The sequence below is a fragment of the Benincasa hispida genome, chromosome 11 (assembly GCF_027475165.1).
Source record: "Benincasa hispida cultivar pf3 chromosome 11, pf3_genome.v1.1, whole genome shotgun sequence".
Taxonomy (NCBI): domain Eukaryota; kingdom Viridiplantae; phylum Streptophyta; class Magnoliopsida; order Cucurbitales; family Cucurbitaceae; genus Benincasa; species Benincasa hispida.
Genome location: NC_143488.1, coordinates 14755808 through 14776550, shown reverse-complemented (window position 1 = coordinate 14776550; position 20743 = coordinate 14755808). Strand labels below are relative to the sequence as shown.

The following is a 20743-nucleotide window of genomic DNA, read 5'->3' as shown; positions in this document are numbered from 1 at the left end:
CAGTTGATGAAACATCTGAAGAATTGTGAGGTTCATAGCGGAAGCGAGATCGGGATCGATCCCAATTTTCAATTCTCATAGAGAATTTAAACACAGAAACCTAAGTTATGCAATATTACAGATAATATTTTACAACATGCTTCTAAAGGAGGAATTAAGGTTAGAATAACATTTACCCTTTGAAGAACCAATTCTTCACGAATTTTCTCCCAATTGGTCACGAACTTTTCATACAGAAACAAACCTCAATGTGGATACCACCACAATGAGCCTCATGTATTCTCCTTAGGGGTGAGAATTACAAAGAGAGTTGTGGGCTTCTCTGATTTTTGGAAGAGGGAAAGAAGATTTGAGAGGGAAATAGTTTTCTGGGTATTTTTTCACAGGGAGATCAAAAAACAAAACACACTCTACTTCAGAAGAAATGAAGAAGATCAAGATGCTGTAACTCTCTCTACACATTTTTTAGAGAATTAAGGGGAGAGAAGTTGTAACTCCCTCCCTTTAATTTTAAAAATTAAATAAAAATAAATTTAATTTAATAAATAAAAAATATATATAATAACTAACTAGTTATATATATATAACTATATGTCAAATATAACACATAACCTATAATTTTTATATTGTATCAAATACAATATAACCTATAGTTTGTATTCTCTCAATTATTTATGGTATTTAATATAAATCACATTTATCATAAATTTAATTATATGAATCTAATCCATACAATTAGTGTAAGACCCACATCTTACTTTTCCCTTTTTAACCATGTTTATTGTTAAGTAAAATAAAGTGTTGGGTTAAGTATCTAAGTTAGATTGGATTTGTACATCCCAAAGTAAAAGGTGAGTTAGAAGTAGGAGGAAAATGGTTAAGTAAGGAAGCTTAGCTCTCGTTCATATCATTCTGGCTTTACAAGAGAAATTTTGGCTAAGTGTTAATTGTATTGAAGGATGCTTGAACATCGAGTGAGCGCCAGGCGAGCATCGAGTAGATGCTGCCGAGCGTTGAGTATAAGTGAGCGAGGAAGAAGGCGAGCGTCGAGTATACTAATCGAGAAGGGTCGAGCATCGAGTAGATGCTGCTGAGTGTCGAGTATATGTGAGCGAGGAAGGAGGCGAGTGTCGAGGGTGAGCGCGGAAGGCTCGCGTGTCGAGTTCGAGCGTCGAGTGGGGAACGCGTGTCCAGCGAGCTCCCAGTATCGAGTTCCCCATCGAGTAGCGAGTTCTCCCATCGAGTATTTGATAGAGAGTCCCAGAATTGTCTATCGAGTAAAGACATCTCCCCATCAAGTTTCCCCAGCAAGCAACGAGTTACTCGAAACACTTAGATTTAAACACTCAATTTTAGACTTCTCTTTTAGTTATCGAGACATATGGCTTAATCTCGATCCTTGATCTCCATTAATGGATGAGGTGGCTTAAGGAGATTTAGGTGAAGGGCTAGACAGTAGTATAAAAAGGAAGAGAATTTCAAGGGCTCGTTTTGGACGTTCTACTAGAGCAAACTAGGCGAACTTAGTACCAGTGGAAAGCTCTTCGAGTCTAGTTGTTGGAATTGAGCTTTGGAAGGAAGATCTCACCGGAAGAAAGGCTGGAGAAGGAAGGAATATCCAAAGTTTCTTTTTTGGGCATTTTCGGGCACTCGAACAAGAAACATAGATCTAGACCAAACCTCTTAGATTTTTAAGCCGAAACTTTAAGGTATTCTCATAGACACCTTCTCAAGTAAGTTTGTAGAAGGAACCTTGGCAAGAAAACGTCTATGGTTCGAGTTATATATTTTGGGAATTTAACCCTAGAATCTCTACTCAAGCAGGAAGTTGTAGTTAGGGATATCAGGAAAGATTCAAGAACCCAGGTTAAACTACAACAAGTTTCATGCTGAAACTTTGAGGTAACATTGGTAACGAGATTCCGAACATGTTTGGAGAAGTAACTTTCATGAAATGGATTCTAGTTTTCAAGTTATTTACGTTAGAAGTTGAATCGGGAAAATGTTAGACGATTAGCCAATCCCTTGCCAAGTATGAGCTTAGTTAAAAGAGTAGTCTCAAAAGGGAGGCCAAGTAGCAACTAAACTCTTATTCTTTGATGTGTAGGAACTACGTCCATTGGGAGACCTACAAAGCTTAGGAAGAACTAAGCCCAAGGATTTGTGAGTGACTAAATGTTTTCAAACATGTTCACAAAAGAGACATGCATTTCAAATGAATTTCATGCTAATGTTCATGGGTTTTCCAAGCAACTAAAGTTAAACTTGTGTTTTTAAATGAGTTTTGTTAATCCTAGCATATGTTAAGAATGTATACAAAGTAGAGCAATTACACGTTATTAATTTCGAAGCATGCAGGTTGACTTATAATGATGCTCATATTTTTCCATGAATGTTATGTTTCTAATGTAACGGGTACCAAAGGTATAGAAGGTATCCAAGGAAGTACCTAAGGTGTTGACGGTACTTAGTATACTCCATGTGCACGTAGGCAGTTCTTTATGAGAGGCCGAATTATGGGCCTCTTGGCCATAGTCTTCATTAAGAGACCGAAGTATGGGTCTCACGGCCTTGAATGGATGTTGGGAGCTTGAGCTATGAATGCTCATTCTCAACTAAGGTTTGATAGCATGATTGATTATAACGCTATGATTAATGTATGATACTAATGTTTGATAGAAAGACCCGAGAACCTTTAAATTAGAAGGTGACGTCTGAGGAAGAGTCGAGCACTCCCCTGGTTAGAGAAAATCCTCAGCTGAAGGACAGGGTGCTCGAAAAAATTGCCCAAAGATTGGCGGCCAGTGTAAGTGCGGTACAGGCTGACTCGGAAAAGAAGTACGGCATTGAGAGGCTTCGAGCCCTTGGGGCTATGACTTTCATGGGAACTGTTGATCTCGCAGAAGCGGAGGTATGGTTGGACCAAATAGAGAAGTGCTTCAATGTGATGAACTGTCCGGAAGACCGCAAAGTTGGGTTGGCTGTATTCCTGTTGAAAAAGGGGGCAGAAAAGTGGTCGAAAGTAGTATCCATTAGGCGGAATAGCTCAAGCGCCTTGTTGTGGCCTAAATTTAGGAAGGTTTTTTAGGAAAAGTATTACCTTAGCTCTTTTCAAGAGGCGAAAAGAGATGAGTTCCTCAAGTTGGTGCAAGGAACTTTGATCGGGGCTGAGTATGAACAGAAATTTACCAAACTATCTCAGTATGCTCTTCCCATTATAGTGGAAGAAAAGGAATGATGCAGGAGGTTTAAGAATGGTTTGAGAAAAGAGATTAGGACTCCAGTGATTTCTACTGCCAACTGGCTGGATTTTAACTAGCTAGTGGAGACCGCCATCCGGGTGGAGCAGAGTTTGGCAGAGGATGAGCAAGCGCAAAAGGACCAAACCTTGTCTGTGGGGCCTAGGGACGGGGTTTTTAACCCCTAGCTTCAGGCCAGTCAGGTATGAGTAGGTCCAAAAGCGTGGATTGGCAGAAGTCTAAGAGAAGGAGACCTCACTCCTCGCTAGCGCGACTAGTCAACCTAGTGGAGCACGTTCAAGCGAGTCAGTAGCCAGTACAGACTGGAAACCCTTGTGCCAGAATTATGGCAAGAAACATTTCGGGGCATGCTATAGTGGAAGTGGAGTTTGCTTTTAGTGCAAGCAAATAGGTCATTTTAAGAGAGAGAGTGCCCCCAATTAACCTGAAGGGCCTAGTCGTGCAACAGGTGACCTCCCAGACAGTGAACCAGCCAAGGGGTGCCGGAAACAAGGGAGAGGGAAACATGGGAGAGGGAACAAGTGGTGCAAAGCTGAAGGTGGCAGAACGACCCTAACAGCAAGGCCATGTGTACGCAGTTACACACCAAGAAGCTGCAGAAGTTCCAGATGTAGTGACTGGTAATGTGACCTTATGTAATCAGTCTACTTGTGTTTTAATTAATCCTGGTGCCACACATTCCTTTGTATCTAGCATGTTTGCATTGCATTTAGGTAGGTTGCCTGAGGGTATGCCAGAGGACTTGTTTATCTCTACTTCTATGGAAGATGTAGTAGTAGTAAGTGATTGGTATAAAAGTTGTGACGTGTTGATCGAAGGTCAGGATTTCTGTGTCGATCTAATTCCCCTAGCTTGCTAGAGTTCGACGCAATTCTGGGAATGGACTTCCTGGGTAAGTATCATGCTATTGTTGATTGCTTTAAAAGGGAAGTGACCTTCAGAAGACCCGAGAAGTAGAAAGTAGTTCTTGTGAGATGTAAGGGGTTAACTTCAAGTAGCCTTATCTCAGCAGTAAAGGCCAGAAAGTTGATGGGAAAAGAATGTGAAGCCTAACTGGCTCATGTAGTGATCTCTCAGGATGAAAAGTTGAAACCTGAAGACGTACCAGTAGTTCAGGAGTTTATAGATATTTTCCTTGAAGAGTTGTTAGGCTTGCCACCTGATAAGGAAGTAGAATTCACCATTGACTTAATTTTGGGCATGACCCCTATATCGCAAGCTTCGTGTAGAATGGTGCTGGTGGAATTGAAGGAACCGAAGGTATAGTTACAGGAATTAGTTGATAAGGGTTACGTTAGACCCAACGTGTCACCCTGGGGAGCCCCATTTCTATTTGTAAAGAAGAAGGATGGGTCCTTCAGACTGTGTATTGATTATAGGCAGTTAAATAAGGTAACAATTAGGAACAAGTATCCGCTACAATGTATTGATGATCTCTTTGATCAGTTGAGGGGAGCTGTAGTATTTTCGAAGGTAGATCTGAGATCAGGGTACCATCAGTTGAAGGTGGAGGAGACGGATGTCCCTAAGACTGCATTTAGGACCTGGTACCGCCACTTTGAGTTCCTGTTGATGCCTTTTGGCTTAACGAATGCTTCGACAGTGTTTATGGATTTGATGAATAGGATTTTTCACCCTTATCTCGATCAGTTCATCATAGTCTTCATTGATGATATCCTAGTATACTCAGGTAACTAGAAGGAGCATGCCAACCATCTAAGAACAGTATTGCAGACACTACGAGAGAAGCAGTTGTACGCCAAGTTTAGAAAATGTGACTTTTGGCTAGATCAGGTAGCATTTTTGGGGCATGTAGTTTCTACGGCTAGGGTAAGTGTAGACCCCTAGAAGACGGAAGCCGTAGGAAATTGGGAAAGACCAACCAATGTGTTTGAGGTACGTAGCTTCTTGGGCCTGGTAGGTTACTATAGGCGCTTCGTGGATGGTTTCTCGAAGATAGCCTTCTCACTGAAAAGTCTGACCAAGAAGAACGTAAAGTTTGATTGGACTTCAGATTGTGAATGGAGTTTCCGGGAGTTGAAGTAAAGGCTAGTTTCAGCGCCCATACTTATGTTGCCCAGTCCTGGCGAGGAGTTTGTGATTTACTGTGATACGTCTCGGCAGGGACTAGGTTGTGTGTTGATGTAGAAGGAAAAGGTGGTAGCTTATGCTTCTCGACAGCTAAAGAAGCATGAGGGTAACTATCCCACTCATGATTGGAGTTAGCGACAATTGTGTTAGCCCTAAAGCTTTGGAGACATTATTTGTTCGGGGAGTGTTGCCATATTTTACAGACCATAAGAGCTTAAAGTACATATTTGAGTATAAATAACTTAATTTAAGGAAAAGGAGATGGATCGAGCTGATCAAAAACTATGACTGCTTGACTGAGTATCACCTTGGTAAGGCCAATGTAATGGCTAATGCCTTAAGCAGGAAGTCAAATGGGTATAAAGCGATTGTTTGTTCAGTAAGGGGGATGTTGATCCAAAAATTCAGGAATTCTGGAGTGACTTTAGCAATGGAACAAACAGGTGGATTGTTGGCCTCATTCCAGGTACGATCCACCCTAGTGGATGAAATTTTACTTGAATAGTTGAATGATCTTAACCTCCAAAAGATGGTAGATGAGACAAGTAAGAGACTGAGAACGGACTTCCAAGTGAGGGCAGATGGTGCCTTATCGAAGGAAGGTAGATTATGCATACCGAATGTGTTGTAACTTTAGCAGGCCATATTAGAGGAGGCACACAATTCGGCTTACGCCATGCGTCCAGGAAGCACCAAAATGTACAAAATCTTGTGGAGATCGTATTGGTGGTCTAGAATGAAGAAAGAAATAGCTAAATTCGTAGACCGATGCCTAATTTGTCAACAAGTTAAACCCGAGAGACAGAGACCCGCGGGATAACTCAACTCGCTCCTAGTGCCAGAGTGGAAGTGGGACCATGTCACGATGGATTTCTTGTTTGGATTGCCTAGTGCACCCTCGGGGTATGATGGAATTTGGGTGATAGTTGACAAGCTAACCAAGACGATCCAAATTTCTACCGGTGAGAGTTACCTTTACCTTGAACCAGTTTGCTAAGATGTATGTGAACAAGATAATTAGTCAATTCGGAGCTCCAGTATCGGTAGTATCAGATTGGGATCTGATGTTTATCTCGAAGTTCTGGCCTAGTTTATAGAAGGCCTTGGGTACCAAGCTACATTTTAGTATGAATTTTCATCCGCAGAACACGTGTCTTACAATTTAAAGGAAGTTGGGATGCACAATTGCCATTGGTTGAGTTTGCGTATAATAACAGTTATCACTCGCCCCGTACGAAGCATTGTATGGCAGACCATGTAGAACCTTAATATGTTGGAATGAAGTCGGAGAACGGAAACTATTGGGTCCAGAATTAGTGCAGCAAAAGGCCGATACTGTGAAGCTTATTAGGGAAAATTTGAAGACAGCACGAGACAGGCAGAAGAGTTATGCTAATAAGGGAATGAGAGATCTAGAATTTGATGTCGGAGACCAAGTATTCCTTCAGTTATCCCCATGGAAAGGAGTAACCAGGTTTGGAAGAAAAGGGAAACTGAGTCCCCGTTACATCGGACCTTATGAGATTATAGAATGAGTTGGCCTAGTAGCATATAAGTTACAGTTACCTCTGGAGCTAACACGTATTCACAACGTGTTCCATGTTTCAATGTTGAGGAAGTATATACCTGATCCTACGCATGTACTGATGGATCAACCGATTCAACTGAAGGAAAATATGTCGTATGACGAAGACCCAGTTCAGATCTTAGAATGGAAAGAACAGGTGCTCAAGAACAAAACTATGCCTTTGGTGAAGGTATTGTGGAACAACCATGGAGTTGAAGAGGTGACGTGGGAGTCTGAGGAGAAAGTAAAGAAGAAGTATCCTCAACTCTTCCACTGATTTATCCAGATAAATTTTGTGGATGAAATTTCTTTTAAGGGTGGTAGGTTGTAAGATCCGCACCTTACTTTTCCCTTTTTAACCATGTTTATTGTTAAGTTAAGAAAGTGTTAGGTTAAGTATCTAAGTTAGATTGGATTTGTACATCCCGAAGTATAAGTGAGTTAAAAGCAGGAGGAAAATGGTTAAGTAGGGAAGCTTAGCTCTCGTTCATATCATTCTAACTTTACAAGGGAAATTTTGGCTAAGTGTTGATTATAGTGAAGGATGCTTGAACATCGAGTGAGCATCAGGCGAGCATCGCGTAAGTGCTGTTAAGCATCAAGTATAAATGAGCGAGGAAGAAGGTGAGCATCGAGTATACGTAATCGAGAAGGGTCAAGCATCGAGTAGATGCTGCCAAGTGTCGAGTATATATGAGCGAGGAAGGAGGCGAGTGTCGAAGCTGAGCGAGAAAGGCTCGCATGTCGAGTTCGAGCATCGAGTGGGGAGCAAATGTCGAGCGAGCTCCCAGTGTCGAGTTCCCCATCGAGTAGTGAGTCCTCCCATTGAGTATTTGACAGAGAGTCCTGGAATTGTCTGTCGAGTAAGGACATCTCCCCGTCGAGTTTCCCTAGTGAGAAATGAGTTGCTTGAAACACTCAGATTTAAATGCTCAATTTTAGACTTCTCTTTTAGTTATTGGGACAGATGGCTTAATCTCGGCCCTTGATCTCCATTAATGGGTGAGGTGGCTTAAGGAGATTCAGGTGAAGGGCTAAACAGTAGTATAAAAAGAAAAAGAACTTCAAGGGCTCATTTTGGACGTTTTACTCGAGCAAACCAAGCAAACTTGGTACCATTGGAAAGATCTTCGAGTCTAGTTGCTAGAATCGAGCCTTTAGAAGGGAGATCTCACCGAAAAGATGGCTGGAGAAGGAAGGAAAAGCCGGAGTTTCTTTTTTGGGCATTCTCGGGCACTCGACCAATAAACATAGATCTAGACCGAACCGCTTGGATTTTTAATTCGAAACATTAAGGTATTCTTGTACACACCTTCTTAAGTAATTTTGTAGAAGAAACCTTGGCAAGAAAAGGTCTATGGTTCGAGTTATATATTTTGGGAATTTTACCCTAGAATCTCTACTCAAGCCAGATGTTACGGTTAGGGCTATCGGGAAAGATTCGAGGGCCCAAGTTAAACCACAAGAAGTTTCAAGCTGAAACTTTAAGATAACATTGGTAATGAGATTCCGAACATGTTTGGAGAAGGAACTTTCATGAAATAGGTTCTAGTTTTCAAGTTATTTACGTTAGATTTTGAACGAGGAAAATGTTGGACGATTAGCCAATCCCTTGCCAAGTATGAGCTTAGTTAAAAGAGTAGTCTCAAAAGGGAGGCCAAGTAGCAACTAAACTCTTATTCTTTTATGTGTAGGAACTACGTCCATTGGGAGACCTACAAAGCTTAGGAAGAACCAAGCCCAAGGATTTGTGAGTGACTAAATGTTTTCAAACATGTTCACAAAAGAGACATACGTTTCAAATGAATTTTATGCTAATGTTCATGGGTTTTCCAAGCAACTAAAGTTATACTTGTGTTTTTAAATGAGTTTTTTTAAATCCTAGCGTATGTTAAGAATGTATGCAAAGTAGAGCAACTACACGTTATTAATTTCGAAGCATGCAGGTTGACTAATAATGATGCTCGTATTTTTCCATGAATGTTATGTTTCTAATGTACCAGGTACCAAAGGTATAGAAGGTATTCGAGGAAGTACCTAAGGTGTTGACGGTACTTAGTATACTCCACGTGCATGTAGGCAGTTCTTTATGAGAGGTCGAAGTATAGGCCTCCTGGCCACAGTCTTCATTAAGGGACCGAAGTATGGGTCTAACGACCTTGAATGGACGTGGGAGCTTGAGCTATGAATGCTCGTTCTCAACTAAGGTTTGATAGTATGATTGATTATAATGCTATGATTAATATATGATACTATGCAAGTTGCTTGAGGTTATTTTCCAGCATGTCATTTATTTTACATTAAAGCATATGAAAGGTTTGAGAAGAAATGTATTTCTATGTGTCACTCACTGGGCAACCAGCTCATAGTTTTCAAATGTTTTTCCTTTTTTCAGGTAGCGGTCACTACCTTCACGGTTGAATCCACTGCAACTTGCCACTCAAAGTTTAGGGACCTTAGGAAGAAGCTTAGGTTAAACTTGTTTTGATGTACACACATTTGGAAAGGAGTCGGGGACTTGTGAAACTTATTTTCTTTTAGGCCTCCTATTATTTTGGTCATCTTATTTTCATTGGACATATGTTTGTTTTGGAACTGTATATAGGACTTACACTGTTTAATTTCATGGATATGTTTTGTGCCAAGTCGTTGCATATACAGGTTTAAGCAGGTTAATTTAAGTTAGGTAATAAGTACTGGCACCTAGGTCGGTAATTGCTGCCATCATATTTTCTTCCGGTTTTAGAGGGTAAACTGGGATGAGGTATGAAAATTAGTATTTGAATCACATCCAAATATTTAATTGCTCTCAAAATAAACTTTTATATTATAATGTATCAAATACATCATAGTAATTATATCACATATAATTAATTTAAACTAATTATATCATATATAATCAATCTCTCGATTAATTTGAACAATTCAAATTAATCCAAAATTAATTCTTATTAATCCCTATTGAGTTATAGAAGGGACCTTATAGACATGTAGATTGAAGCTCCAATGGTACTTAAATAATTAATTAAACTCCTTTAATTAAATTATCTAACATTAATTAACTGTTAGTCATTCCACTAAAGATCGACAACTTCATTCTTCGCCCTACAGATATATTTCTGTGTCCATTGGATATAACCAGTCAATAGTGTGATGACCCTTCACAAATTGTTCGTAAGTACAGTTGAGCCAAAATTACCATTTTGTCCCTTTAGTTACATCTATCTCTTTAAGTACCACTGATCACACTAATGAACAATAAAGCATAGTTCAATTATGACTAAATCCTTCTCGAGCCAAGCGAGGGTATGGCGCCACATTGTTAAAGCCTTAGAATCAACCCTTAAGGGATTTGTCTACTTACCCCAACATTAGGGACGAAGTGAATTCTGTCTTGTGTAGTTATGTTCCCAGCTCCCCAATCAGACGAACCCTAAAAATGGTAGGCATATTGAGTCGGCAAACTGGCCACTCTCACCCATGCAAATCAAAGGACCGCCTTCATATACTGGATTTCACAACTCACTCAAGATTTAAGTCATGTCACCTATGGTCATCTTGGTGAAATGTAAGTCTCTGTTATTAACGGCGTTATATGATGAGACTATTCATTTCGTAGTCCGGTCTTATATAAACCCCTTTGTATAGAATACCTCCGCTCACACGTTTTTACATGAATGATCAGGATCAGATCATTTGTATCACTTTACAACAATTGTAACATCTACAAAGCGGACCGTATTCGTAGTGCCACCAAGATAAGGTATCTAACCTTATCCATCTACTACAAATCCTTCAGGTTATCACTTAAACACAATCCATCCATATGTCTCTACATACATGTTTAAGTTATAAAAGATATCTTGGATGTTTGTTTATTGGCTTTGTGGGTTAATGCTACTAAATGTCAAATAAAATACCTTAGATTTTATTAAATAAATAATTTGTATGTACAATACAATTACAAACCACAGTACCGATGAGATTTAGGGCATCAACACCAACAACATCAATTGTTTCTTTTGACTTTGAGAATATGTAGACTTAATATTGTTGTTATTTTTTTTAATCTATCTTCATGTTTTTTTTCTTAGTTAAGTTCACATTTGTATATTCCATGTGTTATTTTTATAATGTAATTATTTTCTTTTAATAAAGAAATATGGATTATTTTCATATGTTGGATGATTAAAAAAATAAGCAAAGAAGATCTATGTTTGGCAGATAGTGTAACTACACAAACAATACTTACAAGTAAAAGATAGTCTTCCAAATTGACAATGCTGAAAGCAAAAGTAAATACAATATAAGGTTTGCAATTTGATTGAGGGTTTTGGAAAAGCAAATATTATTTTGTTTACAGGAACAAAATTTACAATTGATAATGCATTGTTCTCTAGTTAATGAAAGAGAAATCTACTTAGTTTTAACGATATACGTTGCAATACTTATCATATTGAGACTAGTAGAAAGAATAAGATAGAGTATCTTTATATCATATCTACTGTCTCAAATGAAAAACTGATAACGGGCAGGAATGCACGTTATTACAGTACTAAGTTATTAAACAATGTAGGTTTGCGTTGATAAAATATATGAGATTGCATCCAAAAAGCTTTAAGTTCATAACATTGCAATCGCATGCGTTCATCGCATAAAAACAGTTAACTTTTGTATTTTTGTGCAGAATATGCATTGACACAAAGCATAAAATGCGTCACAAGAAAGCAACGGTCGAGTGCAGTGTTACCATAAGGCTTTGCGGTGATTTATGTTCGTAAATATCTGCTCAAGAAGGATTGCCGCATAGAGCCGCCGCAACTTGGTGGGCGCATCTGGGTGAAAAGCATAATAAATCACGATGGGACAAAAAGCTGATTACGGTTAATTCCGAATTAAGTTGACAAGCCGCTAACGAACTACTATAGCAAGTACACTCAACTTTTCGATTACAAAAATTTGGCGCATCAGACAGAGAATTAATGTCATCCCATCAGTGCAATCATAAGAGAGAAGCAGCCTTTCAACCCGAAGCTCTATAAATACCAAAGGTTCAGTAAAGGAGTTCGGATAGTTAAAGAATTTTCCCTTAGATAGAATAACCTTATTCTTAGTTTTTTTTTATTGAAGGTGGAAGCAAGAGAAACAAGATTGTGCCGAGAGATCATTCCGGTGAACTTGGAAGAGTGCTGGAAGCGTCAAGATCAGAAGAGAGTCAGCTTCTGTGGAAGCAGGAATATCTTTTGAACAGAATAATGTTGATAGTGTAAAAGCCTTGGGAAGCAAGGGATTGCTATCAGGCTCTCTATCCTTATCTTCCATTGTCATTTTGTACTTAAACTTATCTATAGAAATGGAATTTACTTCTTTATATCTGTTCACTCTCTATTTATTATGCATGTATAGCTAAATCTGTCGAATGGGTTGAGAAGCATATAGCTAGTATAACTGGGGATCTTCATTCTATGTGATTATCTTGTATTATGCATGCATCATTCGTCCATTAGAGATACTCGAGAGGGTAGTCTAAGGGCAGAATCTAGGCTTGGAAAAGTCAAGTTAGAATCTAGACTCTAGAGAGTCAGATTAGAATGCATAATCAAGAGATAGAAGCTTAGAAATAAGCATTATTTTCTATTAACACATCGCATGCATCCTAGAGATAGGATATGATTGTGTGCGGTCACCTTGTCTTTGTGTGCATCTTGCATCATCGCATAGGAAAAAAGTAGAGACATAGGAATAAGCTCTATGGTCATTATCGCATTCAACACATGTGTTCTAGAACTAGGGGCACCGCATTTGCATTGGAAAATGATTTGCTGTCGCATGAGTGTAGCATGATAGCATAGTTTGATGCATTCCCGAGAAACACTAGCTAAAGACCTTCTCAACCCGTTCCTCTGCATACTCAGTGCATCTAACGCATAATTGATCTTTTCTCAAATTCGTTGCATACATTTATTTTATACCGCAAACAACAACCCAAAACAAATATTTGATTTACTGGTTACCACAAAGTTTTCTTGAAAATTATCGCCGCATATCGTTTTCCTTAGTCCCTAAGTTCAACCCTGGACTTACCAGGAAACTCAGTGGAATTTATACATGGATTCTGCTAAGAAAACTTGTTGCTCAATGCATTTCCATCACTGCATTTCATTCCATTATGTCATCACATAAAATAATGCATCAAGTTTTTGGCACCATTGCCGGGGACTTCGAAAATTTAGTGTGCTAACGGTAATTTTTCTGATTTCTTTGCAGTTTTCAATCTCTGGCAAATTATGACCTAAAGATTGAGAGGACATTTCGACGAAGACTAAGAGATAGCTGCCGCCAACAACAACCAGATAAAGACGACATGGCGGAGCAGCCTGGAAACGGAGCACCAAATGAAAACAATGTCATGGCGAATCCAATCCTACTGGCAAACGATCGTAATAGGCCCATTCGGGACTATGCAGCGCCAAACCTCTACGATTTCTTTCCAAGAATCATGAGGCGTGCTCTTGATGGATCCTGATTTGAAATGAAACCGGTGATGCTGCAGATGATCCAGACTACAGGGCAGTTCGGAGGAAGGCATGACGAGGACCCGCACGCCCACCTCCAGAGCTTCATAGAAATCTACAACACTTTTGTGTTCCCGAATATCTCGATCGAAGAAGTTTGACTAACTTTGTTTCCATTTTCTTTGTGTGATCAGGCACGAAAATAGGCGTATTCTCTCGAACCGGGGGAAATTACTTCTTGGGAACAAGTGGTGGAGAAGTTTATGAAGAAATATTTCCCACCAACTGAGAATGCCAGGAGAAGAAAATTAATAACCAATTTTGAACAAGAAACTGACGAATCGCTCAGTGATGCTTGGGCGAGGTTTAAGAGGCTGGTAAGAGACTGTCCATACAATGACTTACCAGACTGCTTACAAATGGAGATCTTTTACCAAGGATTGAACCCTGCTTCGCAGACCGCTACCAATGCGGCAGTAGCTGTAGGTCTGCTGGACAAAACGTATGAGAAGGCCAAGAATATCCTTGATCGCATTTCAAAAAATCACGAGGACTGGAGAGAAAGCAATCAAAGATTAAGAATTAGAAACAATGATGCAAATAATGGGGCCATCACATCCCTTCAGAACCAAATGACTGCGATGATGAGTTTGATACAAGGCATCGCAATTAATAGCACGGGAGCAAACAAAGGGCAGGTCAACGCAATTGCTCAAACGATCGAAAGTTGTGTCATCCGCGGAGACGTGCATCCAATGGAAGAATGCCCAGGAAATCCGCAGTCAGTATGCTTCATAAAGAATAATCCTTATTCCGACACGTACAACCCTGGGTGAAGAAACCATCCCAATTTTGAATGGAAAAATCAACAACAAAGCTTTCAACCAGTGGTGCAAAAAGAAGGGCCACCCGAATTTTTCCCGTGAACCAACGGTCTAACGCATAACCAAGCCAGTAGTTCACAGACACTACAATCTTCGTCCTTAGAAAGCTTGCTGAAGCAGTACATTGAGAAAAACGAATCAGTGCTTCAGAATCAAGCAACGTCCATCCAAAATCTCGAAATCTAGCTAGGACAGATTGCGGGCGAACTTAAAACCGCAAGAAGCTTTGCCGAGCTCAACTGAGCTCCCTTGCAACGCTGGGGGTACGGGGAAGGAACAATGCTTAGTAGTCTCTTTGCTAAGCGAGAAAACGATTGTGGATGTAGAGGAAGAACCCATCCTGACCAACTTGAATGCGGTAACAACCGAGGACCCGTTGACGTGTAATTCAGAAGAGCCCGAGCAGATGAAACCCGAAGTTATGTCCACCCTCAAGCCTCTAGATCATGAGATAGAAAAAGTCCAGCTGCCACCATTTCCGCAAAGATTGAAAAAGAAATAGAATGATGAGGAAAAGATCGCGACAGTGGCAGTAACGCAAAATGCGATGATCCCACAAAAAATGTGCGACCCAGGAATCTTCACGATACCATGCTCCATTGGAGGGGTCTACAGTGGGCAAGCACTATGCGATCTTGGGGCGAGTATAAACGTAATGCTGCTATTAATCTTCAAACGATTGAATATGGGCAACCTCATGCCCATGACAAAGACTCTCATACTTGCGGACAGATCCCGAATCCATCTTGAGGGAGAGTTGAAAGACGCTGCAATTTCAATTGATAAATTCATCTTGCCGGCAGACTTCATCATTTTGGATTACAAAGCGGACGAAGATGCGCCAATCATATTGGGACGACCATTCCTCTCAACTGGTCGTGCTCAAATTGATGTGTAAAAGGGGGAGATTGCGATGAACATTAACGGGGAAAGGCTCCGGATTAAGGCAGTCAAGATTCCGAAAGATCAAGAAAAGAAGAAAAAGCCACCATGGACGTGAAAAGCCCAGCTTGAAATAAACAATCCCTCATTACTATGCAACTCAACCTCATCAGGAACGCAATTTTTTTAATATCCTTTTTGTTTCATATCAATGATTAATGAATTTTTATCATGTCTTTTAATTGCTATCATATCTTTGTCTTTATCTTTAAAAAAAAAAAAAGCAATCATGCTGAACGATTGTGGTAAACGATTTTGTTAAACTTTGCTTTTTTTATTATTTGACCCTCTCAAAGTTTTTCGTGTAACGATCGAGGTACACGATTGCGGAGGCGCTACACGAAGACGCAACTACTTTCACACCACAATCCAAAGAAAAGAGATCGTCACAAAGCAGGATGCGTCAACAAATAATGTGGGCGACAGCGCAAATTTGGGGGTTGTATCTTTCCTTGACTTTATTCCAAATTTCGTTATTGCATCGCATTTTAATTTTGAAATTTTTTTCACCGCATCCTCTTTGGTTATATCATTTAACATTGATAAATTTAATAAGTCACCGCATGCTTTTTCTTTGCCAATTATGATTTCAATGATGAAACACATGCTTCTATTTTTTTCATGTACACAAGAGTCGATTCAATGTTAGGACAGTCACCTCATGAAATATTTCTAGAAGTTAGTGGTCTGCTAGCTTTCTTTCAAACTGACCCTTTACCAAACTTCCTAAGAATATCGCATAACTTCTTTCAATCTTTTGGTAATGAGGACATTGTCGCATTTTAAATTTGGGGGTAAGGTATTTATTTTCGACCTTGCTATTTACAGCTCTTCAAAAAAAAAAGAAAAAAAAAATTGAGAATAACAACTCCACTGTCAACGCAATAGGGAAACCCATGTTGATTAGAGTTAAGTTGTGAAGGGCACTTACCCGTAGTTGGATTTCCGCATGACACACGTGGGGGCAAGCCAAAACACAAGTAAGTCGCCAGGATGAACGCATAAATAAATGACCACAACTCTGTTGCCAAGTAAGTATGAGTTTAGTCTGAGAAAATGCGCCCTGCTCGTAGTTGGATGTCTGCATGACACACATGGGGTAAGCCAAAACGAATGTGAGACACTTGGATCAACACAAGGTCAGAGAAAAATAATAGTGTCAAAATATGCAAGGATAAAAATTAATTAACACCCTAGTGGAAAAGTTTTTTTTTTTTTTAAATAAATCATGCAATGTGATGGAATCTAGTAAAGTCTTTTTGAAGGTTAAACTTGCGGTCCCTAGGCCTTAGAAATATTTTAAGAAGAGACTTAAATAAGAATTTAGGAAATTTTGGTGTATAGGATTTGAATGAAGTATCCTTTAGAAATCTAGGAAAAGAGATTGAGGTTGACTTTCTAAAGGAAATATTTAGCTTATGCTTGAGGATAAGTATTGTTTAAATTTGGGGGTGTGATAACGGGCAGAAATGCACGTTATTACAGTACTAAGTTATTAAACAATACAGGTTTGTGTTGAAAAAATATATAAGATTGCGTCCAAAAAAGCATTAAGTTCATAACATTGTGGTCGCATGTGTTCATCGCATAAAAACAGTTAACTTTTGTATTTTTGTGCAGAATATGCATTGACACAAAGCGTAAAATGCGATCACAAGAAAGCAACGGTCGAGTGTAGCATTACTGCAAGGCTTTGCAGTGATTTATATTCGCAAATATCTTCTCAAGAAGAATTTCCTCATAGAGTCGCCGCAACTTGGTGGGCGCATCTGGGTGAAAAGCATAATAAATCACGATGGAACATAAAGCTGATGACGGTCGATTTCGAATTAAGTTGACAAGCCGCTAATGAACTACTGTAGCAAGTACACTCAACTTTTCGGTGACAAATATTCGGCGCATCAGACAAAGAATTAATGCCATCTCATCAGTGCAATCATAAGAGAGAAGCAACCTTTCACCTTGAAGCTCTATAAATACCAAAGGCAACTTTCAGTAAAGAAGTTCGGATAGTTAGAGAATTTTCCCTTAGATAGAATAGCCTTATTCTTAGTTTTTTTTATTGAAGGCAGAAGCAAGAGAAGCAAGATTGTGCCGAGAGATTGTTCCGGTGAACTTGTAAGAGTGCCGGAAGCGTCGAGATCAGAGAGAGGGCCAGCTCTTGTGGAAGCAGGAATATCTTTTAAATAGAATATAGTTGACAGTGTAAAAGCCTTGGGAAGCAAGGGATTGCTACCAGGCTCTCTATCCTTATCTTCCATTGTTATTTTGTACTTAAACTTATCTATAGAAATGGAATTTACTTCTTTATATTTGGTCACTCTCTGTTTATTATGCATGTGTAGCTAAATTTGTCAAATGGGTTAAGAAGCACTTAGCTAGTATAACTGGGGATCTTCATTCTATGTAATCATCTTGTATTATGTATGCATCATTCGTCCACTAGAGATACTTGGGAGGGTAGTCTAAAGGCAAAATCTAGGCTTGGAAAAGTCGGGTTAGAATCTAGACTCGAGAGAGTCAGATTAGAACGCATAATCAAGAGATAGAAACTTAGGAATAAACACTGTTTGCTATTAACACATTGCATGCATCTTAGAGATAGGATATGATTGTGTGCGGTCACCTTGTCTTTGTGTGCATCTTGCATCATCGCATAGGTAAAAAGTAGAGACATAGGAATAAGCTCTATGGTCATTATTGCATTCAACACATGCGTCCTTGAACTAGGGGCACCGCATTTGCATTGGAAAATGATTTGCTGTCGCATGAGTGTAGCATGATTGCATAGTTTGACGCATTCTCGGGAAATGCTAGCTAAAGACCTTCTCAACCCATTCCTCCGTATACTCAGTGCATCTAACGCATAATCGATCTTTTCTCAAATCTGTCACATACATTTATTTTATACCGCAAACAACAACCCAAAACAAATATTTGATTTACTGGTTACCACAAAGTCTTCTTGAAAATTATCACCGCATATCATTTTTCCTAGTCCCTGAATTCGACCCTAGACTTACCAGGAAGCTTAATGGAATTTATACCTAGATTCTGCTGAGAAAACTTGTTGCTCAACGCATTTCCATCATCATATTTCATTCCATTATTTCATAACATAAAATAACACACCAAAAATGTATATTGGAAAAGTTGCCTCCTTTATCTTCTGAATTGTATTATACTCATGTACGAGTAATTGAAACTTTTACAACAATGAACCTGAAGTTCATGAATCCATATATATTTACTATTTGGCATGATAGATTAGTGTTGGGGTTTGTGCTCTAAAGCCTCGTAACTGATTACTTTATTAATTTACTTATTACTTATGCAATATTAATTTATCCATTAACCAGAAAAATCCAAGATTATCATATGTAGTCTTGAATAGTATGTAATTGACATAAAAAATGGATCATGTTCAAGAGATAACCTAAAAGGTCTATAGTATGTGAATAAGGTTGGGTGCCTTATCTTGGTGACACTGTGGATACGACCCACTTTGCAATAGTTACAAATAGTTTGATCCAAATCATGAAGGAACTCTTAAACAAGAGAACCGTTAAGCGGAAGCAAGATCGTTCCAAACCCATTGTGAAAGAACAACACATTTACAACCATACAAAAACAGTTATGCATCATCGAGTAAATTACAACATACTTTTAAGTTAAAATCGACTAGGATTGAGTGACATACCTTTGAAGAACTATTCTTCGTGTATTCCCTCGATCAACACCAATCACACATCCACGAAAACTCGATCAAATGCACGAATGCAACAAACAACAAGTGAGAATCACAAACTATCAGATCCTCGAACACAATCGAGTAATACTCGATCCTCGACCCTCGAACAGAAACACTCGACACTACCAAGAGGCTACCTTGGTATTCTTGGTATGAAAATCCAGGAGGTGTGGGCTCTGTGTGGATTTGGTAGAGGGAAGGAAGAACTATACGATCGAGTAAGTGGGAGAATAAGAAAGTTTATCATATAGACTTGGTACTTGATCATTTTGTAATGAGGAACTATCGTCTAGCAAACTTGATCACTCGATGCTTGATCGTTCACTCTCTCAAAGGCTATTGTATAACTCTTTTCTTTACCCGATCGTTATGTCTTGCATGCTTTGAAAAATTGAAACAATTTTCCTTTTATCTTTCAGTTATTAAAATTGATAATAACTTCCCACTATTCACGATTAAAGGACAAAATAAATACCAACCAAACAATTATCTTATAATTGTTTTATTATAAATAAATATAATAATTAATTTATCATATTATATTTATAACCTATAGTTTTAATATCACATCATATATAATATTTAAACCATAGTTCTTTTTCTCCTTTATAACATTTAATATAAATCAAGTTTATATTAATTCCTCCAATTAATGTATCTAATACATCAAATCATTATATCACATATAATTGAATCAACTTAATTATATCATATATAATCAAATTCACTTTTGTTAATTTGAACACTTCAAACTATCCCAAAAACTGATTCTCAACATGAATCCATCGAGCTACCAAGGGGATCTTATAGATCTGTAGCTTGAAACTCCAACGGTACATGAATAACTGACTAAACACTTTAATCACGATATCCACCATCCATTAACTGTCGGGTATTCCACTAAAGACACACAGCTATACTCTTCGCATTACAGATATATTTCTGTGTCCATTGGATATAACCAATCAACAGTACGATGACCCTTCACAAATCGCTCGTAAGTACAGTTGGGCCAATTTACTATTTTGCCTCTGTAGTTACATCTAACTCCTTAAGTACCATTGATTCCTCTAATGAACAATACATCATCGTCCTACTATGAGTGAACACTTCTCTGGCCATTAGAAGGTGTGGCGCCACATTGTTCAAGCCCCAGAATCAGCCCTTAGGGAGCAATCTATCTACTTACCCCTACTTTGGGGAAAAAGTGAATTCCGTCTTGTGTAGCTGAATTCTCAATTCCCCAATTAGACGAATCCCCAAAATGGTAGGTTTGAATCGACGATCTGGCCACCCGCACTCATGCAAATCGAAGGACCGCCCTCATAGGCAAGAGTTCCCAACTCTCTCAGGATTAAGGTCATGTTACCTATGGTCATCCTAGAAAAATGAAAGTCTTTGTCATGAACGGCGTTATATAACGAGACTAAACATTTCGTGGTCTGGTCTTATACAAACTCCTTTGTATAGGATACCCCCGCTCGCATGTCTCCACATGAATGATCAGGATCAGACCATTTGTAGCACTTTACAACACTTGTAACATCTATAAAGCGAGTCGTGTCTGTAGTGTCACCAGGATAAGGTTTCCCTCCTTTATCCATATACTACAGACCATTTAGGTTATCACTTAAGGCACAATCCACTTGTATGTCTCCACATACATGCTCAAGTTACAACGATAACTAGGGATCTTAGTTTATTGATTTGTGGTTAATGCAACTAAAATATCT

General features: G+C 39.0%; 1 non-coding gene across 1 annotated transcript; it reads right to left on the bottom strand.

Annotated features, from left to right (window-relative positions):
• Positions 1 to 13729: 13729 nt before the first annotated feature.
• On the bottom strand, positions 13730 to 13836 carry LOC120092253 (small nucleolar RNA R71). The gene has a single exon (XR_005485963.1). It is a non-coding gene; the product is annotated as a small nucleolar RNA R71 (small nucleolar RNA).
• Positions 13837 to 20743: the final 6907 nt, after the last annotated feature.